At 36.6% G+C, this 21,970-nt stretch overlaps 1 protein-coding gene across 2 annotated transcripts in view; it reads right to left on the bottom strand.

The window, feature by feature from the left end:
• The window catches only part of LOC135075522 (lachesin), a 93,930-nt gene extending 88,242 nt beyond the window's left edge, over positions 1-5,688 (bottom strand). For both annotated transcript variants that reach the window (XM_063969949.1, XM_063969956.1), the window contains exon 1: positions 5,402-5,688. The gene's annotated coding sequence lies outside the window, so the exon portion shown is untranslated. The remainder of the gene's footprint in view (positions 1-5,401) is intronic.
• Positions 5,689-21,970: the final 16,282 nt, after the last annotated feature.

Below are 21,970 nucleotides of genomic sequence, written 5' to 3'. Positions count from 1 at the left end.
ATTCTTTAATGCCATATAAATTGGTACACAAGGCGAACTTACTGCCGTTGATATACTAAAAATTGATTGAATAACTTAATACTAACTATATTAACAGTTAATCAAGTACATTATTCAAGTTACTGCTTCGTCTAATAAATAATTGATCGCGAGAGGCGCCGGTCCCTCTTGCTGTCAAGAAAAAAATCCCCGCCTTCATCTGGCAGATAACCCACACTATTGGACTATACTTTAAGCGAATCACTCACACAGAGATTGGCAAATATGTCTCGGAATGCAAATGGGAACCACAACCTCTGGAAGGTAACAAAGTACCTCCCTCAAAGTGTTCACCACTTATTAGGTCCGGTTATACATGAGTGCGAACTGACAAGAAAAATCTTAGACCTTGCCGGTTTATTTAAACCCATTGACACGGATAATCCAAAAAATCCACAATTCAATAAAAAAATAAGATCAAGCATTTGACTTGATCCGAGACTTGCAGCTATACCTGCCTTTGATTCCTACTGATGATGACGATTCATCCGACCGATTTCGGTCATGGTGACCACTTCGACTTAGCTGTCTTAGCGGCGCTGGTGCGCCCGAAGATGGCTTACATAGCCGATCTTCGCGGCAAACTCCTCACACATTGAGAGTAATTACCCGCCGCCAATATACTTATAGATTTATAGTGAATGACGGCAGATGGACGGGATTTACATCATCGCGTTTTGCGTCGAGTTCAGTTGTGCGCTGCTTGTTGAATTCGCGGACTCGCCTCTACACAACACAATCTCCCGCCATTCTAGGGTGCTGTGCTGCCAAACCTTCCCATTGTGATTTGAGAGGGCTCATTTTGCATCTTTTCGTATGCTGCTTCTGGATATCTTTGTACTTGACTATCTGAGGAATTGACCGCCATGTTTCCGCTTACCCTCCTCAAGTTCAAAGTAGAAGATTGATTCCTACTACGCTAATTGAGGACGAAAGACGCAGGAGGACAAAGTGACTGACATAGCCCACAGAATCGCTAAAATCAAGTGGCAGTGGGCGGGGCACATATCTCTTAGAGCTGATAGCCGCTGGGGCAGTAACGTTTTTGAGTGGCGACCACGAGCCGGAAGACGTAGCGTGGGCAGGCCTCCCACTAGGTGGACCGACGATTTGGGAAAGGTCGCAGGAAGTGCCTGGATGCGAGCGGCGCAGGACGTCTTTCGGCTGAAACGAAGGAACTAACGCTAAGAGAGATGGCTAAAGAAATAGCCAAAATGGACCCTCGTAAAGCACTTGCATTTGATCTGATCACCATGAAATCCATGGTCTTGACATTGATCACACTGAGTGAGAAGAACCTCGCAAGTCTCTTAACTTTGGAAATAATCCATAAGGCTGGCAAGTCGCCTAACGAATTCTCTTATCGCTCAATTAATCTGACATTTGTATTGTTAAAATTATGGAAAAGGATCATTCTTGCTCGTTTATTCCCTTGCCTAAGTATGACCCATGTAATATAGTATACCCGACCATAAGTAAACCACTGCTTTAGTGGCTCAAACCCCAACCAACTGCAAATCACCTAATTAGTCTTGACGACAGATACTAAAAAAGCAGATTTAAAAAAAAACCTAATGATCAAAGGTCAAACAAGGTCACGCCGCCGACGCCGCCGCCGCCGAGGTCAAAAAGTCGGCGCGCCGCCGCCGGCCAATTTTATATCGGCGCCCACCTCTAAATTCGGGCTACCCGTAACCCACAAATAAGTGGGCCGGGGCCGTTGTGGCATTTGCCCGGGCCACGATGCAGGGGACATCTTTAAAAACCCCCACAGGTGGGGGCTCGCGGGGCGTTTGCCTGGGCCCATTCTTTGGAGGGCCGCTCTCGGTACTTCTCTGATCAGCAGAGCTGACCGAGCAGTGGCATCTGCTCCATGCCACTGCTCGGTCAGCTAACTCGCTCGTGAGCGAGCCTCTAGCCTGAGGCAGAGCTGTGGACCAATGTCCAACTAGGAAAATAACTCGTGGCTCCGTTTCTTTGGGCTCTGGTGGAAACCGTTGGGTTTTAGTGGGTAGGCCCCGGCTTTAGTGGGTAGGCGGGGAGAGTCCCACATGACCAACTGGCCGTCCCCATCGACCAGTGGGTATGCGCAAAGCATTTCCCGACGTAAAAAAAAAATGGTGCAACCTAGCCTAACTGTCAAACGCCATACAATAAACACCGGTTATTCGTCATAGTTACGGTCAAAGATAGGTGGTGCAATTCAGCCTTAATTTCAGCCTAAATAAAAATATTTCAGCGTATTGATGATTTGGAGAGGCCCTGAAAGGAGACCTGATTGGTTTCTCTGCCCCTTATTATTTTGTTAGTTCTTACTATTTTTTCTACTGAAGTTCTTTGAATTGTTTTCAGGACGGTTTGAGCACAAAGCGTTGCAGACAAATCAACAAACAGCAAATAAATTTCGAATTTATGTTACTTAGTTCTTATATTCCATAATACGTTGATAATTTAATACTTTTAGTAAAAAATAATGCTCAGCCGTAAACGTGATCGAAAGCAAAATTAAATATTTAATAATAGAAGATAATTGATAACCTAGGTAAACAAGTTGTTAACCAGATCCTCAATTAAAATTTATTATATGTTTATTTTGAAATTTTGGGGTCTTATTATTGCCTTATTGCCTAATTGCCTAAGCTACAGTCTATGATTACCTACTTTATGGAGCACAATTTCTTAAATTCCAAAATTTCAAAGAAACATTTTTTAATTTATGTTAATTTTAAAAACGATTAAATTTTTCAACGTTTCCATATTATATTCACATTCATTCGTTCGTTTCAGCCATATGACGTCCACTGCTGAACAAAGGCCTAGCCCCCAAGGATTTCCACAACGACCGGTCCTGTGGTGTATGCCGCATCCAGGTTCTTCCCGCATATTTACCTATATTAGCAGATATTTAATTTTAAAAAGTTCTTACTATACTATACAAACAAATGAAGGGAAGAATAGGCTAGTTTCCCAAAAATAAATTTTTTAGTCCGTCATGTTTAATAACAAAAAATATTGGACACATATTATATTTTTATTTGTCAATCTCACAAATAATTACATAGTTATGGTGCGTTGAAGTTTCGCGCCACGTCACAAAGTGCAGCACTTTTATGCACTCATTGACGTCACGGGCCTCTTCTTATGAGCTTTGGCGCGGTTTATCTCTTTAAATTTTCATTACTTTGAAAAAGTGAAAAATACGTGTAGAGTATTTTTTGAGAAGTCAACTGACGGACTAATTAAAACGGTTGCTTTTTGACCCAGGAAACATACCTATTGCAAATAAAAAAATATACAATCATCTCCTGCCTATCAAGGCCGAGTTGCACCATCTTACTTAAACTTTGACAAACGTCAAAAATCTGTCAAACTCCATACAAAAAACACCGGTTAATGTTATATTTAGTTACCATTAAAGTCAGCTGGTGCAACTCAGCCTAAGTTTTATTTTTTTTAACTCGAAACCGAAATGCTCGTATTTTCAAGAAAATTATAGAAAGCGTCCAGTTCAACAGTATTTAAAAATTTAAGAAACACCGAGTGCCAATTTAGATGTAGGTTAACTTCGTAGCAACTAGCAAAGACATAACTTTGCAGACTGTAAATTCATAAATTCGTTACTTTAATCTACTCAACTTACTTATTCAATTAGCTTGTTCTAGTCGAGTTGATGTTCTTCTGAATTTATATTTCTCTTTTCAGGATGTTTTCCAATATTTATGAATAAATAGTGAAAATGTTTTTTCGTGTTTTAAAGAATCTTTGATGAGATAGCTAAGTATTTCTCTGTCTCTAATAGTTATGTTAGTAACTTATTTGACAGTTCAAGCTCTAGGCTAATCTTATGACATAAAAGGTTATAACAATAAATTAATATTATTGTGTGTAAAATATTCCTGTCACGTGTGTGTAACAAAACTCCTTTGAAACGGTTGATTCTTATGAAATTTTGTGAGGAGTATCATGTAGGTAGGTCTGAGAAGAGGACGTAAACTATTTTTCATAACCCTAGGTCCAAAACAATTTTTACTGGGTCAGATAGTCTGTATCTACAATTTTCATTCCTTAACTTGCCTCGAGTGTCAATATTGAAACAAACTTCGTGAGAAATAAACTAGCACTAATAACAGTTCCATTGTAAAATGTGAAAACTGCTATTTTCTCACAAACACTATTGAATTGCAGTTCATAATAACTCTGAAATTAAACTCACTATTAAGCTTATTTCTAAACGGTTTCAATTTATTAACAAACAAACGAATTCTATTCCACCCGACGTTTAGGGTAGATTGAAATAATATTTTAGTTTCATCTTCTTCATTAATTGAAGTAATTTAGTCCAACTTTACACAGTGGAAAATGAACGCTATGATTATGAAAGGATCGGATTATTTTCTGTACAATAAAGAGCATTGAGAAAGTTGATGGACTAGTGGCATCGTTTTCTTTGATAATAATAGAGTTTGATAAATATTAAATTTAAGGTTTATATTGCATTCTAAAGGGATTGTATCAGTGTCACCTTCAATTTTAATATTGAGGAGAGAAATAATTTTATTTGCAATTGAAATATTCATGGTAGTGTAAAACTCTTTATAAAGGTCATGAGCTTTTATAACTGCTATAGTAACAAGAACAACAGCTGTTTACCACAATGTATGCTTGTATCTTTATGCCTGTTTTTTCTAAGTTTTTTCGAATAATATTCGTAATTTACTGTGCTTCAATTTACATAATATTTACAAACTTAAGTTCGAGACGATTATTTCCATATGTTTCACATTATTTTTTTTTTAAACATTTGATATTTTTCATTGACCTGTACTCGTACACTAGTCCCACGAGAAAGGTCCTTTCAACTTGAGTCGAAAGGTTTTTTATAGGAATAAGTTTAAGTGTTACTATGTAATGCTATTTTGACACAAAATTGACCAGTCTGTTGTACTGTCAACTGTATAAAAGACTACAAAATTACTTCACGGCATTTCTATCTCCTAACGGGGAGGTTATTATGTTTTATATTACGCTTCTTTCAAAGTTTTCATACAAAGGAAAAATGAAAACGAAATGAGATTATCTTTTAATTTAGACAGACTCGGCTTAAAATATTTTTTGAACTTTTTAATTATTTATGATGTCAGAATTTCAATTTATTTTGTTACAGTATAATATTTTATTTGTTTAAAATTTTCCTTATAGTCGTCAGTAGTTACTGAAAATATAATTCCAGATTGCTAAGAAACTTATAACTTTGTGCAACTATTTATCTTTTTTTAACCAGTTATAATTTAAAGTATGTAATATACTATACATGTATAAAATATATTTTAGTGTGCAAGAAGTAATCGTAAAACTTACTTACCTACATATGAGCCAACTTTAAAATCACCTAAAAGTCATAATTGCATCGATCTGAACAAATCCGCTATCCACAATCTCACAACACTGAACAAGTTTTTCACTCAAAACTCCATTTGCTTGTGAAATTCTTCAGCGAGTGTCATTATCAGTTCTTACTTCTCCATATTTGTTGTAACAAAGTCACGAAAGTTCTGTATCGCGAGTCGAAGTCGTGGTTCCGAAAGTTGCGAGGGCTGCCAACACAGACCCGATGCACGGCTCGCTTCGCACTGAGTCGGCTGTAGCGCAGTGCTAACTCAACGCTACGCGCGAGCGATGACTTCGCGCTCCATGCGCGAATCCGACTGTAGGAGGAGTCTTGAGCCCAAACCACGCCTACCAAGAAGCTACACATTTCTTTTTCAATATGTGTAATTCAATTTCGCTTATGTCTTCGCTGGGAAAGTTGATGCCCCGTTGTCGTTCAACACGATGTTTTTATGTAAACTGTAATGTAGTTCGCGAACCGAGTCGGCCCGTGTTGCTGCGCCGTACGATTTTCTTCTCTCTTTTTGCCAGCAATTTCACGTGCTGTTGCCCATTTTTGTTTAGTGTATTATAAAATCGAAACTACTTTAGAAGTTGGAATGAGAATGGGTTGGGTGAAAATATGTTTCTGTTGGCGTGTTCAATTTGCATTTTTATTTTGGTATAAATAATGTTGTAATAATGTTTACCTACCTAACGTTTTGAAATATTAAAACAATCATCAAGACAAGCATGCCATTTGTATGCATTACATACAATCCCTATTGATATTATAGTACGCTGTAGGTAGAAGATAAAAAAAATCAGAATGTTAAATAGAAAGACTTTTTTTTACCTATTTCTAGTCTAGGTCGATATTTCAGTTTGTCTTTTATAACCCACAGCTAATAAAAATATTTTTTTCAAAGGTGCAAGTTATCTAAACAACGTAAAGGTGTCATTAGTCATAGCTGATTCATACGTGTGGACATAAAGATCAATAGCAATAGTATGACTATGAGCCCAGCCACGGCGGGTCCCACCGCAGCGCTGTGGACTAAAGGAATTCGCTAAATTATCACAGTAAATTAAGCGCAGTTTCATTTGCGTTACCAAGTGAATTATGTGTTGGTGTCTTAGTTCTGTCACCGCCTAAGTTACTACGGTTCAAAATTAATACAGTGCCATAAGCCAGCGTTAATACCCTGCTCCCTTAGACTTGTATTTACCGTATCAAATTTTCCAAAAAACCCCAATCTAAAATCAACTTTAACAACGTAGCGTAGAGTCAAATGTTAGACAGCGAACTTGGTGGTGGTTAAGTCATTTTATGGACATTCAATCATTATTAAATGAACACCTATTTGTTTGGTGTCGTATGTAACAGGATCCTAATGATGACTGACATCAATTCTATAAATTAAATACATGTGCTTCGGAGCTGACTTTGTCGGTAAACAATCTAACCCTTGACACGTCCATTCCAGGATTCGAATCATGTACAGAGGTTTTTTGAACTTGATACAATCGACTGTAAAGCCTGAATGATTAAAGACCCAGAACCTTCGAGAAAAGAAGACTGAGGACTTTAAAAAAAATGATTTAGTTAGTTATATTTATCGAATAAAAATCTACTTACTTTATGAGACTGTTATAATGTATAACTTCTGATTTGTAAATGTAATTTGATACTTTAAAACAATATCTAGAAGAAATCAATTACTTATAATAAGATTGTAAAAAAAACTCTGCAAACTTTATTTTATTTAATCTTGAATCCTTACACAATAAATGTAAATTATTTTGTTGCTCTACTAAAGCTAAGATTTCATTTCACCAGTCTTTTTTACACCAAAAATATTTAATGCAACTAAACACGTTTCTGTACTTCACAATAATCTTTGGCTTGCCGCCAACTTCCGAATCTAGGTACCTACTGCCTACTCGTTACTAGGCTAAGTAATCAATTTTAATTTTTAATTTCGTAAAGTAAGCTGTTCTTGTGAAATATTTCCAGCGAAACAAAAGGAGGTCTTATTCCTTTATTACAGAGGACCAGATTTAATTTCCACTACACTGCAAAGTCAGCCAATAGCTTGTTTGGAACTGGGGCGCTACAAATTCCTGTTTTCCAGCTTAAAAATGCAAGCAGTATGTAAACTGTTGGATCTTTTTTCAAAGCGGTTGTTTTGCATTGTGCAGTGTGTCGTAACGAGATAACGTTTACACACAGATCGTGGGTGTAGATCTATTATAATTAAATACGTAATATTAATTTTGTACGTAATTAAATAAGGTTCGACCTCACCGCAGGTAAATGTTAGTTTTATAAATAATCAAAATAGGTAAGGTATTTATACAGGATGTAAAAACGTATCCCGAAGACTGAAACTACGCATTCTGTACACCCAACCAAGTTATATTATTACAAAGTATTATTTGTGGGAAATAATTATTTAGGACGCTCTCTAGCTCGATAAACGGCGATTCCCAAAAGATAGCTAGCGTGCCCTTTTGGAACTTGATATACATTTTTAACCTCTTGAATATTGACACAGATGTCACCAGTAAAGCGCAGTTGGATCGAACTTAAGGACTCTCTCCGCTCCAACTACACCACAAAGGCGGTATAATATTTGTTATAATGTTAGCTGTAGCTACACACCAAAGTGAGAATCGCCAACTAAAACCAATAAAGCAATTATTTCCATCGTGCTTGCTAAAAATTGTCTCGGCACAAGCAGTCCCGGGTGGCCCGGCTTAATCATAAGAACGGGCCGCGAACACTGCTCGCCAACGAGACCCGGGGGACGAGCGCGATCGGCCCCGGGTTACTTCCTTTGCCCGTTTTTCCAACTGAAGCGAAATCTAGACGCGCGGTTTACGATACGCGACCGCGATTGATAGATAGACAACAAAGGAATCAAGTTATAAATATTAGTACAATAACTTGGAACCTGTAGTTTGTTATATTAAATAAAGTAGGTGCTCACATGGTATGATGAATTAATCATCGTGGAAATGCAGTCAGCATTCTGGGCACCTTGTCACGTTATTTAGATAGTAGTCACGTTTTTTTAAATAAAATATTTAGTTTATAATACTCGTAGGTGTTTATAATTATATTATTTAATTTATTTATAATCTATGTATTAACATGCAAATAGATAAGAATTTAATCATATTTAATATAGCGTTTTTTTGTTTTGTAAAAGAAAAGAAAATATGTAAAAAGAAAATTTTCTATAAACCTCTGTCACCTATCACATAATAGAACAACCTCAAATGATAGTTCCGATTTATTGACATCATGTTTATAGTCTATCCAATATAGCTTGATTAGAATGACAGCTGCCATCAAAAGTAACGACATAACTTTGTAGTAGCGATCAATGAGAGCTAAATATTGGCGGACAAGAAATAATTCACGTCTGACCTACAAACAATATTTTCGACGACAGTGCTTCCAATAAAAATGTTAATTTCGTGTAAATGCAGCGTTAAATTACACCAATAAGTAGTAATTCGAAATTATAAAAATCAAGCTAGAGTATTAACGACGTCTCTACAAGGTTATCTCGAGTTACAAAAATGTTAGTGTTGGGACATATCGACAAATGTCATATTAAATTAAAACTAATTTTTTAACATATTTAACAAATTTTTTTTCTAACTAATTTTTTAACATATTTAAGTCAAGTTATACGTTTTTCTAAATGTTCACCATTAAAAACCAAAAAACATTTCATTCTTAAATAATCAAACATCGGAAATCAAACACCGGTAATTTTTTGGGTATTCATAGCACCGTTGCTCTAGAAGAGATGCCCACCGCCCTCTAGCGAGAGGAAAAAACCACTGAAGAACACTGATGATAATGACTACGACTTAGGTTGTACCATGAAGCTAAAGATAAAAATGGAGGGCAAAGTTGGAACAAAAACTTGAGTCAAATACCTACTTATATCTATCTCGCTCTCTGCGGCCCTACCTCTCTTTTTAGTGTGAACTGTAGTATTGCTATCTTCTGATTTAAATCTCCTTGTAAATTCTTCGAAATAGCCAATTCACTAACCAAATCAGAAGTTAAACAAATAAATAATTAATATTTGAAACTAAGATTACCTAGTTAAATAAAAAATCACAAAATTGTCGGCCATTTAGGCTTAATGTGTTGGCGAATCAGGGAATTACAATCCCAATTCCTGGGTAATCGGTACCATGTGGCAACATCGGCCCAATCTGGCCCATCATGGCGGTTGTTTACTATTTTGTTTATTAAGCAGTTAATTTCGTTTGAGATTGTTTACAGGAAATAATCATTGTTTTATCACAAGAATTGGTGCAAAATTTTGTAGTGCGTGGTGTCCTGGAAGTGACATAAGATTCCACGCGTAAGTGTTTATTTCGTGATTTCCGACATTGGATCATTGTAAACATTTTTCACATTTTTTACAGTAATTTCTTCCTAAAACGTTTTACCAGTAATTACACTTATCATTTTTAATGATACCTATGTCAAGAAATAAAGATTTTACATTGGTTTCATTGAATTTGAGCAATTTTATATTTTTTGTTTATTTAGAAAGAGCGAGTCTGCCCACAGAGAGCGAGATAGTGATACTTAGTTTGTGCTTCAAGTAGGTATTCGGAGTGTGGCCTCCATTTATATCTGTAGCTTCATGGGTTGTACACCCTTGACATGAATTTTAAATTTTACTGTCTTTAAATTTAAATCATAATTGTCATTTTTATGAATAAAGATATGAAGAAAAATTGGGTGCATATTTTTATATAATTTTTTCGAAAACATCGATACGTCTATGTGAACCGTACGAAACATACACAGCACTAGTCACATTCGTTTGACAGCCGTCATTCTAATCAAGCTATATTGGATAGACTATAATGAAAAATACAGCACTTTTTCAGGCTCAGCAACGCAACGCGCAAATCGCGTTCAGCTCATGAGAGTAACCAAAAAAGGCTTAAACATATTTTCGGCAAATCTGCATCCACTAAATTAGCCCTCTTTCAAGTGGAAAGCCCGAATTGCACACGTGAATACCTCTGCGGTTACCGCGGCGCTCCGGCTTCTTTCGTTTTTGAACTTTAACCGGGTGTTGACAAAACCGGCCGGTTAACCGCTGCGGTTTCGGATTCCCGTGCGTTCTTACGCCTTATAAATTGTGGGACTTGACACTCCACTTATGGGAACCGGGAAAAACCAACAAACGATTAAGATAAATAAGGGTGTAACAGAAAAACGTGAAAAAAAATATATTGATAATGAAATTTGTATTTCAATAGTTTAGGTCAGTCGACACCAAACTCTTTATTTTGGTTACGATTTAAGGTTATTATTATGTTCGAATAGGTTCGAATGTATGTTATAGGATAGTGTCAGAGTAATAAGTTAATGATTACTAGGAAGTTGTTGAACCCTAAATATAAAACGTTGGTTCATTCACATTCGCTGTTTTCCAAGTCAAACGCACTGCATTCATGTTTTATTGTTGAATGGAAATCGCACAATCACTTGTATCTCTCCGGGCTATTTTAATGTTACGAGCCGAATTAAATTGAATACAATTATGGTTTTTGAATTGATATAAAATATTATAGGAGAATTGTATGGATATTCATTATTTTGTGGGTAAATTGATCGATGATACGACTGTTTACTAACTGAAACTTTACAATTAGGTCCTATGTTACATATTTGTTAGTGATTCAATGTAATAAATAAAATGCTGAAAAAGGAATATTTATTACTTTTTCCCAAACTAGGTATCCGGTATGTTGTCCCGAAGTGATGGTAGGGCAAACTTTATGTATTTATTTGAGCCGCATGTATGCCTCGTAAAGAAATTGAATTTAAATTGGCATCTCAAAAAAGTGTTCTGATACATACTTTTTACTATTAACATCAAAGAACATCACTAAGATACACAGATAGTTATTAAACAGAAAGTACAAACAGCATGAATCTCACCCCAGCCCATTACCTCTGGCGCGTTAAGTGAGCCCCGAAACAATGGGAGGGTCGCCTTAACGCCTGATCTTATTGTTGAGGAGTACGCGGTCGCGCCCAGGGCCTCTGTTATCTATCCCGCGACCTTAATGCAGCCAAATAAAGATGTATCCCGTAAGCCCGCTTTTGTAACAACAAATCTACGCATTTGGAACACTGCATGGTAGAATTTTACGTCCAAGTGGAATAGATTACCCCATGAAGGCTGCAGAAAGGCGCTGAAAGCAGGCACTGCCAACCGGACAATCTGGAAAGAATTTCGGAAGCCTACGATCATTTCAGCCAAGGACTCAGAGGGTTTACAAGTATGTTCGTTTAGCAGTAGCCCCTTATAGTTGAGTGCCCAGGGCCTCTGTTATCTATTCCACGACCTTATTGCAGCGAAGTATAACATATAGGTACCTATACCGTAGGCCCACAACCACAATATCGTTATTAGTAAACATACCTAATAGCTGAAAGGTTCCCAAATTTTTGAAAGAGCCAATACCTAAAAAATAGGCCAACATTCCATAAAGTCTTGGACAGAACCCTTCTCCAAGGATTCCACAACAACCGATCTTGCACTGCCCACATCCAGCCAGGTGCTTCTACGACCTTTTTTTGTTTTCCTTGGGTATGGTAGTGATCGCCCAGTACTTAGCTGAAAGTCCTGAAACGAACGAACTGACCTATGTAAAATATAGGAGGACCTGATAAAGTTGAACTACGAGGCAAACCACAAATTTTATCATCTAATCTAGGATGCGATATATTTTTTCTTAAAAATGTGTAAATACCTTGATGGTGTGAGCTCACTGTTCCTTACTCCGGTTTGGGAGTTGGGAAGAAAATAAGTGATAATCCTGACTACAATCACTATCTCAGTGGATTACCTTATGTTCTTTTGCACGATAACAATAAAGGAGACATATTTTGATAAATGCAGTTTTAAGCATGTTGTCGAAATTTCAGTACCTGCTGAGTTGCAACAACTATGACGTCACAACTCACTAGAGTTTTATTTATTTGATACTAATAAAACATCATGAGCCACCGTAGTATAGATGCTTGCACATCCACGAGACTTCAAAGGAATACGCATAATATTTGAAACGGAATGTAGGTCGCATGCGAGCATTAATCAAATAAAACGAAAAAACTTTAAACTCCAACAGATTCAAAAACCAAAAATTTGATGTTCCATCACCCAGTTCCAGGAACTTGGCTTTATACCTCTTTGTTATCAGAACAAAAGAGGTAAAATAAAAACAAAGGACAGTCTGTGAAGTGCAGCGGCATGTACGAGTATTTTTGCATATCCCCGAGGATACGATATTCATGGTCAATTTCCCGGTGTGTGCGCATCAAACTTAATTATTGAACTACATACGAAGGCCGGTTCGTTGTCGCTTAATTTTGCGGTTTCCATGCCAATATAGGTAATTAAACGATTGTTTGCAATTTTGTGATAATTGATGTTGTGTGTGTTTGATTAGCGCTAATTATCTTGTACGCATTAAATTATTAATTCAAGCGCAGCTTGTTACAATTCATTTACGATGTTACGGAGATATAATGATGGACTCGTGGTTTATCAGATACGTACGATGGCTCTTGTATTTTTACGATACGATATTGTACTATGAACTGAGTATACCAATTGAGCAAAACTCATAATCTATGGTGGTTCTACAGCTTCCTGACTAGTGTCCACATCGATAAGAACAGTCTGTAGATTTTCACGTTTAAAAACAATAATAGGCGAGGGTCACACTAATAAAATATTATCTCCCCAATCAAATCTGGTCATCTTAGAGATTTTAGCCCAAATCCTCCATTTGCCTCCGGTAGAAGTAAAGGCTCCTGTAGTGAAGATTACCTGATGATGATGATGATGATCATGAGTGACGCACTAATAACTATTAGGTCTCTAAAATACTCATGCTGTTCAAATAAAAGTTTGACCTACTTACTTAAACCCTTAACATCAGGCCAGTTAGTTTTGGGAACGATGTATAAACTAAAAGGACAAATTTTTTACTTCTTACACGAACTAAGAATTATGATCCAACGTTCCCAAACAGGCCTATTAAAGCTGTACAACAGCAATCAGCTTACTTATTAAACACGATATGCAAAACGACGTTGATCGAATACACTGTCCGCCAAAAGTGAAATCCGAAACTGTCAACGCACCGTGTTTAGATTAAATGAATTGGCCCAATAGATCATAGGGTGTCATACAGCTGTAATAAATAACGCGAATTTCTGTATAACGACCGTCGTAAAAACACTCCACGAGTTAGAAATTACGAGCGTGAAATAAAATATAGAAGATTAAAGAAGTGCTGTGCAGTTATGGCGCGTTAAGTGCCCATAAACTGAGTGTGTATAAATATGTATTATCTAATAATGTTAGGTATCTTTTATTTAATTTATCAATGTAAAAATATGTATTTATTTTAAAAAATACTTACTAAGGGACATGCAAAAAACCAGGGTTGTTTCTACATATCTTTTTGACATGTACATACCTTCATTCACTAATATTATGATTTTAACCCTTTTTCCACAGTTCGCGTCAGCAATAGTAGGTAACACCATAAGCTGATAAATTACTTTTGTCTATTTTTGTCTATAAATGTTGTAGACAAAGAAATTGTATCTTGTGGATGTATTAATGCAATTTTACTGCGATCAAGTCCAATCGCCGGCTTCAACTACAAAAAATAAGGTACAGTCAATTGCACAATTTTATTGCAAACACAACACAACCTAAACTTAATACTACTACTTATTAAAACCTCATAAGATACAAGAAGTTAAGATTAGGTACTTGATTATGCTCTCTTTGTACAGAGAACAGCGCTCGGGGCTCGTGCCAGCATTTTTAAACGGCAGGATTGCTACTCCCCAACACATACATTAAAATCAACTTGCGTTTTGTTCTCATTCATCTCATAATTTTATTTGCTACATCGGAGTTTTCCTTTGGACTATTGTTTTTACGAAGTTTAGCTTTTGTTTTTTTTTTCAACGTGGATATTATTACGTTTTTAAAGGTATTTCAAAGTTGGTCACAATCACGGGTGAACAAGAATTCGGATGCAACAAGTACCTAACTAGTAGTAGAGAAAAAAGTTTATAGTCAGTATGACAAATCATTCACACAATCAATTTACAATTACACTGACGCCCGTATTCACAAACGATGCTTGCTTATGTGAGGAAGAAAATCGAATGCATAGCGTTGAATTGAGTTCTGTGATTGGTTCGTGTGTCACGCTGTACGTCCACGCACACTGTGAGACCTCATTGTGAATACGGGCGTTTTTTTTGTTTCAGCAATTTGTAGAGTTTTATTTCTTCAAGCTGCTGAAGTTCTAAGAAGATATCAAATATAAATACTGCAACATTCTCCAATTTCTTCTAATTGTTTATGCAGTAGTAGCTAAAGGTACCTTTCAACACCATTGGAATGTGAAAGTATTGTCATCTATCATTAATAATCTAAAATTCAGTTAAACATCAACTAATTGCGGGCAGCCGCAAACATGTCGATTGTTGCAGATTTGATGCACTCAGTCGAAGCGACGCGGCGTTTGAATTATCAAAATCAGAGTTTGTTTACATTGCCGGAATGGGTTATAAGCCTAGAGCACATCTGTGTACTGAATACTGAATGATGAATAAGTACTTTTAATGTTCGATTAAAAAGTCAAAAATGTATGTAAATTAGGTAAATAAAAATATATGTATGGAATTTTAAAAATCAGTGTTTTATAAAGTATTTATTAGGATACAATTTATGTGGTAATAATATGATAAGTACTCTACCCATCTTAGTCACATATCCTAATTACATTATGGATGGTTTTCACCATCAATCCCTAATTTTTAAGTGACCCCTATGAAAACAAAACTCCTGTTGTGTTACCATAGAGGTCACTTAAAAATTAAGGATTAATGGTGAAAACGGGCATAAGTAAGACAGTATCAGTTTAAATAAGTAGATTCCCTTCATAAACTTCATTGAAAACATTATGTTGGTCTTAACTTGAGTCACTCACCACTTAGCGCTCTCTCATAGCGTGTCATGTGGTAAAAGGCTGCAGCTTTTTCTACTCCAAAAATATCAGAATAATCATGAAATGTATTTTTTGAATTAGGTGCCCGTAGTTAATTGTTTAGAGTTATTATATTAATTCTACAACGAAAAAAGGTAGAGCAGTTTAGAAAGGTAGTCAGAATAAGAGCATAAATTAGTTTTTTCAAAGCACAATTTCACCCGTCCAATATCATTTGTCTTCACAAAGGAATGCAGTCTGCCGTAGTTTCGGGCGAAACACTTTTTGTTCCCGACTCCAAGCTGTTTAGTTGTTATAAGTTACATTATTAGTTTTCAACTTCACAAGTTTAGGATTTTCGGCTCCGCTCCGTTCGGGATAGTGGTGTGCTGTGTTTTCAATTTTCTAATCGATTCAACATCGTTACTCTGTCATTTCTTTTCTACTCGATTATGACGTTAATAGATAAGCTTAATTTATCTTCTAGCTAAATCTTATTACACAAGTACCTACTTAGTAAGCAATCTAAAAAAATCTCATTAAATTGTTGTATCAAGTAAAACATCCTAATGTGTTGTGTGTGTCCATTAACAAACATAGATTGATGTATTGAAATAAACTAGGTTGAGAAATATTTATTTAATTTAATTAAAAATACCAACCCAAATCGATTCAAAGTCGATCCCGAAAGTAAACACTCGAGCAAAAGTCTCGGTACCTCGCTGTTCGTTTAAATTAGACAGATCGATGCTGTACGAGCTTTTTATTAGGACTTCGGTTTGCGGCTAATTTAAACTTTTAATCACTGTTCAGTTCCTGTAATTTATTACGCAGAAGTTTTTTGGTGTTTTGCTACGGCTGTATTGACCCCTCCTTTAGATACTTTTGCGACTGATTGGGAACACTTTTTGTTTTCGACTTTATTCGGGGAGTTTAAGTTTTCAATAGACGGATTTAACATGAATGTTAATAAATGAAAGAATGGTTAATAATATTTATGAGGCACTTTAAGTTACACATAACCTCAACCTGAATAATATTTAAAAACATTTTAAAATGTACGTAAGTAGGTACTGATTAGGTAAGTATATTTAATATTGCCTTCAAACACATACATGGACCTGTTACAATATAATATAGTGACGTGTATGAAGACATTCATCAAGTTTGAAATGGTAACCTACATCAATATTACCATAGAAATGGCTCTCTATTCCTACCTCCTGGGGCCTGGCGTCATATATTTATTACATAAAACAAAAAAATATAATACAACGCTATCTGTTGAAATTTACCAGAACTTTTACGTTAGTTAGTTAGATGGTGCATCTGTCCATCATTCTTAGCTGTGATTGGCCAGTGAAGTGACATTTATATTTTTTTATCTTTAATTGAACTAGCGACGGCGCCGCGACCGGGAACAAGTGGTTAGTAATAATGAAATTTTTACTAAAATATGAACGATTTCTATAAGCCTTTGTTATTATTCGTTTTGGGATTTGAACTGTTTTATTATCTGAGTATCACTGATTGTGGAAATACGTATGAAAGCTACGAAAACCATGGTGAAATCTGAATGTCATACAGGTATTACATGAGGTCCCAATTACTAGTGTAAACTGACAGAGCCCAGTGTAATACCTGTATGACATTATACATTTTCTATTAAGTAGCATACAATCTGATATTATTTTCTTATTTGTTTAGGTAGATATATGCGAATATAACATATTAGAACATTCAAAACTCGATTTTACTGGTAAAGTCGGCCCAGAAGTATTATCAACACCTCAAGTCACTTTGATTTTTTTTAAATGAAATTAAAATAATTTCATTAGGCACTTAACCAAATTGTTTTTTAATTTTTTTTATTGCTATTGACCTTATCTACATCACTTAATGTTAATTACACATTGGTGTGATGCATTTTTTTATCACGAGGATTTTTAATTGTAGTCATCCATATGAAATGCAATAAAATTTTGAAATACTATTTAAAAAAAAATAGACATGCAATGTTATTGCCCAAAAATGACATAAAACTTGATAAAGAATCTATCTAGCTAAATACGTACGGCGGCAGCGATAGTCTCAAAAAAAACCAATTTACTTTAAACTAATTTAATTAAAGATATAGAAATTACAATTACAAATTAATTATTACTAGAGCGATTGACCAAGTTCGATGTTGGAACCAAAGTGATCGATGTGGCGGTGGCGCGATGGGACGCGGCGGCTCGGTGCATCACGTTCTGCCGACGCAGCTCCTCGTGTCGCCGATTGACGCAATTACTTGTTTAGCCAAAATCTAGGTTGGTACTTCGTAGGCGTTTCCCTTAGAGTGGCAGGGTGTAACACCTCCCCCCGAAGATCAGCAACTATTGGAGAATTTTCTTCGAGAATGTTGCTGTAGTGAGACTGGATACATCTCGTTGCTTATCTGAGATTTCTGCATAGGTTTCTTGAGGGCTTGACGTATTCACTTGACGTTTGATGTAGTGACGTCGAATTAATAAGCCAATAACGAGTGCGCCTGCACTTAACAGTACTACGTATAAGGGTATCGTAGTATGGTAAAGGCTAGCTTCCACAGATTTGCTTATGTCTACTGGATGCTGCAGAGATATCTTCGTGTTACTTGCGTGTAGATTTTCTAAGTTGATTGAGTTCAATTTTATGAGTGATCTCGGAGTTGATGGGAAGTTCTCTGGAGGTGGCAGGTTCATGATTTTGATAGCTGTTCCTCTTGTGCGGTCGTTGCTGTTGAGTATAGTGAACTCGGACGTTTGGAGATAACATCCCGAAGGGACGGTAGCCAGATAACTGCCTTGAAGAGTAGAGTAAGTATTCTTTCCACAGGATGTCTGGATCTTCGTTGGTTTTGGGAAGCTGACTACATAGTGTTTGTCGTCCAGTTGCTCAAGGGCTTCTCGATCGAGTAGAACCGTGGTGAGCTTGCATGTGATGTCCAGTTTCTGGGTAGCGATGAGAGTCTGGATGCAGTCAACTTGATCTTGTGGCTTGTAGTTTATTCTTATCTCGCAGAGATACCAAGTATTGGACTTCGGACATTCTGTCTCTATGTAGATGAAATCATTTCTATGTATTGCTATATAAGGAGAGGATGGGATGAGAACATTATGGTGTTTATTGGGAACAATGGCTAATTTATACAGATCATAGGAATGTGGGATAGCGATCGGAATCTTGAACACTATAACTATTTTATTTTTAGTGTAGTAAGAACCTAGTTTTATAATATCGTAATATTCTCTAAGATTGACTTCAATAACTTCGTCTTTGTTATATAAAGTCTTTAACTTATCTAACATTGATCTTAAAACTTCTAAACTTAACATAGAATGGTGCGTGCTCGATGCGCGGATAAATGCTAAGAGGTTTTCTAACTTAACTAACTCCTCTGCAAGATCTTCTATATTATCTCCTAAGATTAAAAGTAACTGAGCCAGATGGGCGTATTTTACTAAATCTGTATCTCTACTTGCTTCGCTATTAATAATTAGATTAAGTACGTTCTCAATCTTTATTTGATTTTTAGAAATAGTCTCTAGTATGTTAGTGTGTTCAGTCATCCATTCTTTACTTAGACTTATGTGACTGTTAAATTCTGAAACTAATTTTTCTTCGTTACTTTGTAAAGACTTAAGAGCATTATCGTAACGCACAGCATCTGTATAATCTAGATTTCCTGAGATGCTTTTTATGACTGATCCTAATCCGTCTATCAATCCTCGTTTAACGCGATTCATTTCAAACGTTTGCAACTGGTCAGCAACCTTTTCTAGCTTCTTACTCAGATAATCAATATGTGGTTCGTACAAGTTTAAAGTCTTATTATTTAACTGAGGCCGAACATCATTTAACTGTGATCTAACTAAATTTACCTTAGACTGTATGTAATCGATATCAATAAATTGGAGAAAGGAATGATAGTGGGATATTATTTTGGTAGGACCTAGTTTGAAAGGGAGAATGCCTGGACCGTCTTCTAAGCTGTCAAGTAGGATCTCTTGTGCGACTGCTGCCCGGAGCAGGGTCATCATTATTATCCTGCAACAAGCGTGCACTATTAGGGACTCTCTTTAACCTAGACTTAGCCACGGGACCACGCTTTTTCTTAGTGTAAATATGTATAGGGAGATCGGCTAAAACAGTATCGTGAGTGTATCGCGGTGCTAGTTTCTGACGACTGGCCATAGGGTTTTTAACAAAAACGTTTTGCTCGGGATTATACGTTTCTTCGGCCTCTCTAGTTTTATTACGATTCTCCATGATCTCAGTACGGAGGCGTAGAGATGAATCTTGTATCATCTCATAAGCCTTGCTCATCTTAGCGCGATGATCTATGATATATTGTTGCAATAAATGCTCTGTTAACTCGATATCTATTGGGTCGCGGGGATCGAAGTGACCAGTAATAACCTCTAAGGGTCTACATTTAGTTAAACTGTGTATCGAGCTATTGTACGCTAAGATCGCATAAGATATAAGATTTACTACCGATTCGCTGCGATGCTGTAGTTTTAATAATCGCAAGTGCTCTAACAACGTCGAGTGAAAGCGTTCTACTATTCCGTTTTCGTTTGGAGCATGAGCTAAGATCTTGTGATGCTGGATCTTATGAACGCGAGTGAACTCTAAGAAAAGCTGGTTTGTAAATTCAGTGCCACGATCTGATACTATAATTGAAGGGATTCCATGATGGGTGCAAAACTTTAATACAGCCTGTACTACACTAATAGCAGTGCCATCGCGAAGATGGTACGCCTGGGCATACTTAGAAAAAGCATCAACTAGTGTTAGGTATTTTTCTGTATCAACTGTGAATAAGTCAATGTGCAAGATTTCAAAAGGCTTGGTGGGCGGAGGAACTATGTGAAACTGTTGCTTGATTGGACTACGGTCGTATTTAGCTTGACCGCAAATATTACACTCATTGATATATTTCGATATGATATCTTTCATCTTAGGCCAAAAATATTTATTTGACAAAGCTAAGTAACATTCAGTAATACCGCGATGGTTAGTTTTTCCTTCGTGGTATTTCTGTATTAACTCTTGCTGTCTTAGATACTCTTTAATGTTCTCAAGTTCAGTTTTAGTAAGTACAATGTTCATAGCGGAACTTTTAAAGTGGGTTTGAATAATAGGAACAATGTTAAACATCTCTAAAGGAGGATGGATGATGATGCCTGTCTTCACTTTCGGATTAACGTATTCTTTTATTGCGTTAACTACATCTTGTTCGAGATTAGACTTAGATAATTGAATAGCGGTGCGTGTGTGGCTTTCGAAAGGTTTAGATACAGTGGTTTTGCCTTTGATATCACCGACTACTGTGAAACAGATCTGTCTATGGAATTTATTAAGAGGCTCATCTGAAATGGGGACTTCTAGGATGGGATTCTCAGCATCTGTATGTACTGTCAATGTGTCTGAATTATCTAAAGAAGGGGCCTTCTCGGTTGGGTTAGCTACTATAGAACTGATCTCCTCATTGTGGATTTCAATGCGAGATAGCGCATCGGCGTTAGTGTTACATTTGCCTTGCTTATAGATAACGGTGAAATCATATTCACTCAGCTTTAATCTCCAACGAGTGAGACGAGAGTTGGGTTCTTTGAGATTCATAACCCATTGCAGGGGCTTATGATCTGTAATGATCTTAAATTTACGTCCAAATAGATATGGACGGAAGTACTTGGTGGCCCAAACAATCGCTAACAACTCCTTCTCAATAGTACTGTAATTTATCTCGCTGGTGTTAAGAGTTCTAGATGCGTACGCTATTGGCTTGTCGCTACCGATAGGTCCTTGAGATAGTACAGCGCCTATTGCTAGATTGGAGGCGTCAGTAGTTAAAATGAAATCTTTAGAGAAATCCGGATACTGTAATATGGGATCATTTGTGAGTAGTAATTTACATTTCTCGAAACAGTTGACATAATTTGGATCTAAAGTGATTTTGGAACCTTTTTTCAAACACTGAGTTAACGGCTTAGTAATCCGTGCGAAATCTGGGATGAACTTCCTGTAGTACCCTAAGAGTCCTAGGAACCTCTTAATTTCAGTGGGAGTTTTTGGTATGGGATATTTCTTGATGGCTTCGATCTTATCCGGGTTAGGCTTTACACCATCTTTGCTGATGACGTGACCTAGGAATGCTGTCTCAAGTTTGAGGAACTCGGACTTGTCCATCTGTATCTTGAAATTAGACTCACGGAGTCTTTGGAACACCTTTTCGAGATTATTTATGTGTTCCTGTAAGGACGTACTAAAAATGATGACGTCATCAAGATACACAAGACAGATAACGTTCTGTAGACCACGGAGGACATTGTCCATAACGCGTTGGAAGGTGCTTGGTGCGTTCTTTAAACCCATCGGCATTCTGAGAAATTCGAAATGGCCGTGTTCTACGTTAAAAGCTGTTTTAGGTATATCCGAGGGTTCCATTTCC

Source organism: Ostrinia nubilalis, chromosome 1, assembly GCF_963855985.1.
Source record: "Ostrinia nubilalis chromosome 1, ilOstNubi1.1, whole genome shotgun sequence".
Taxonomy (NCBI): domain Eukaryota; kingdom Metazoa; phylum Arthropoda; class Insecta; order Lepidoptera; family Crambidae; genus Ostrinia; species Ostrinia nubilalis.
The sequence above is the reverse complement of the archived record's forward strand: the minus strand, read 5'-3'. Positions and strand labels throughout refer to the sequence as shown.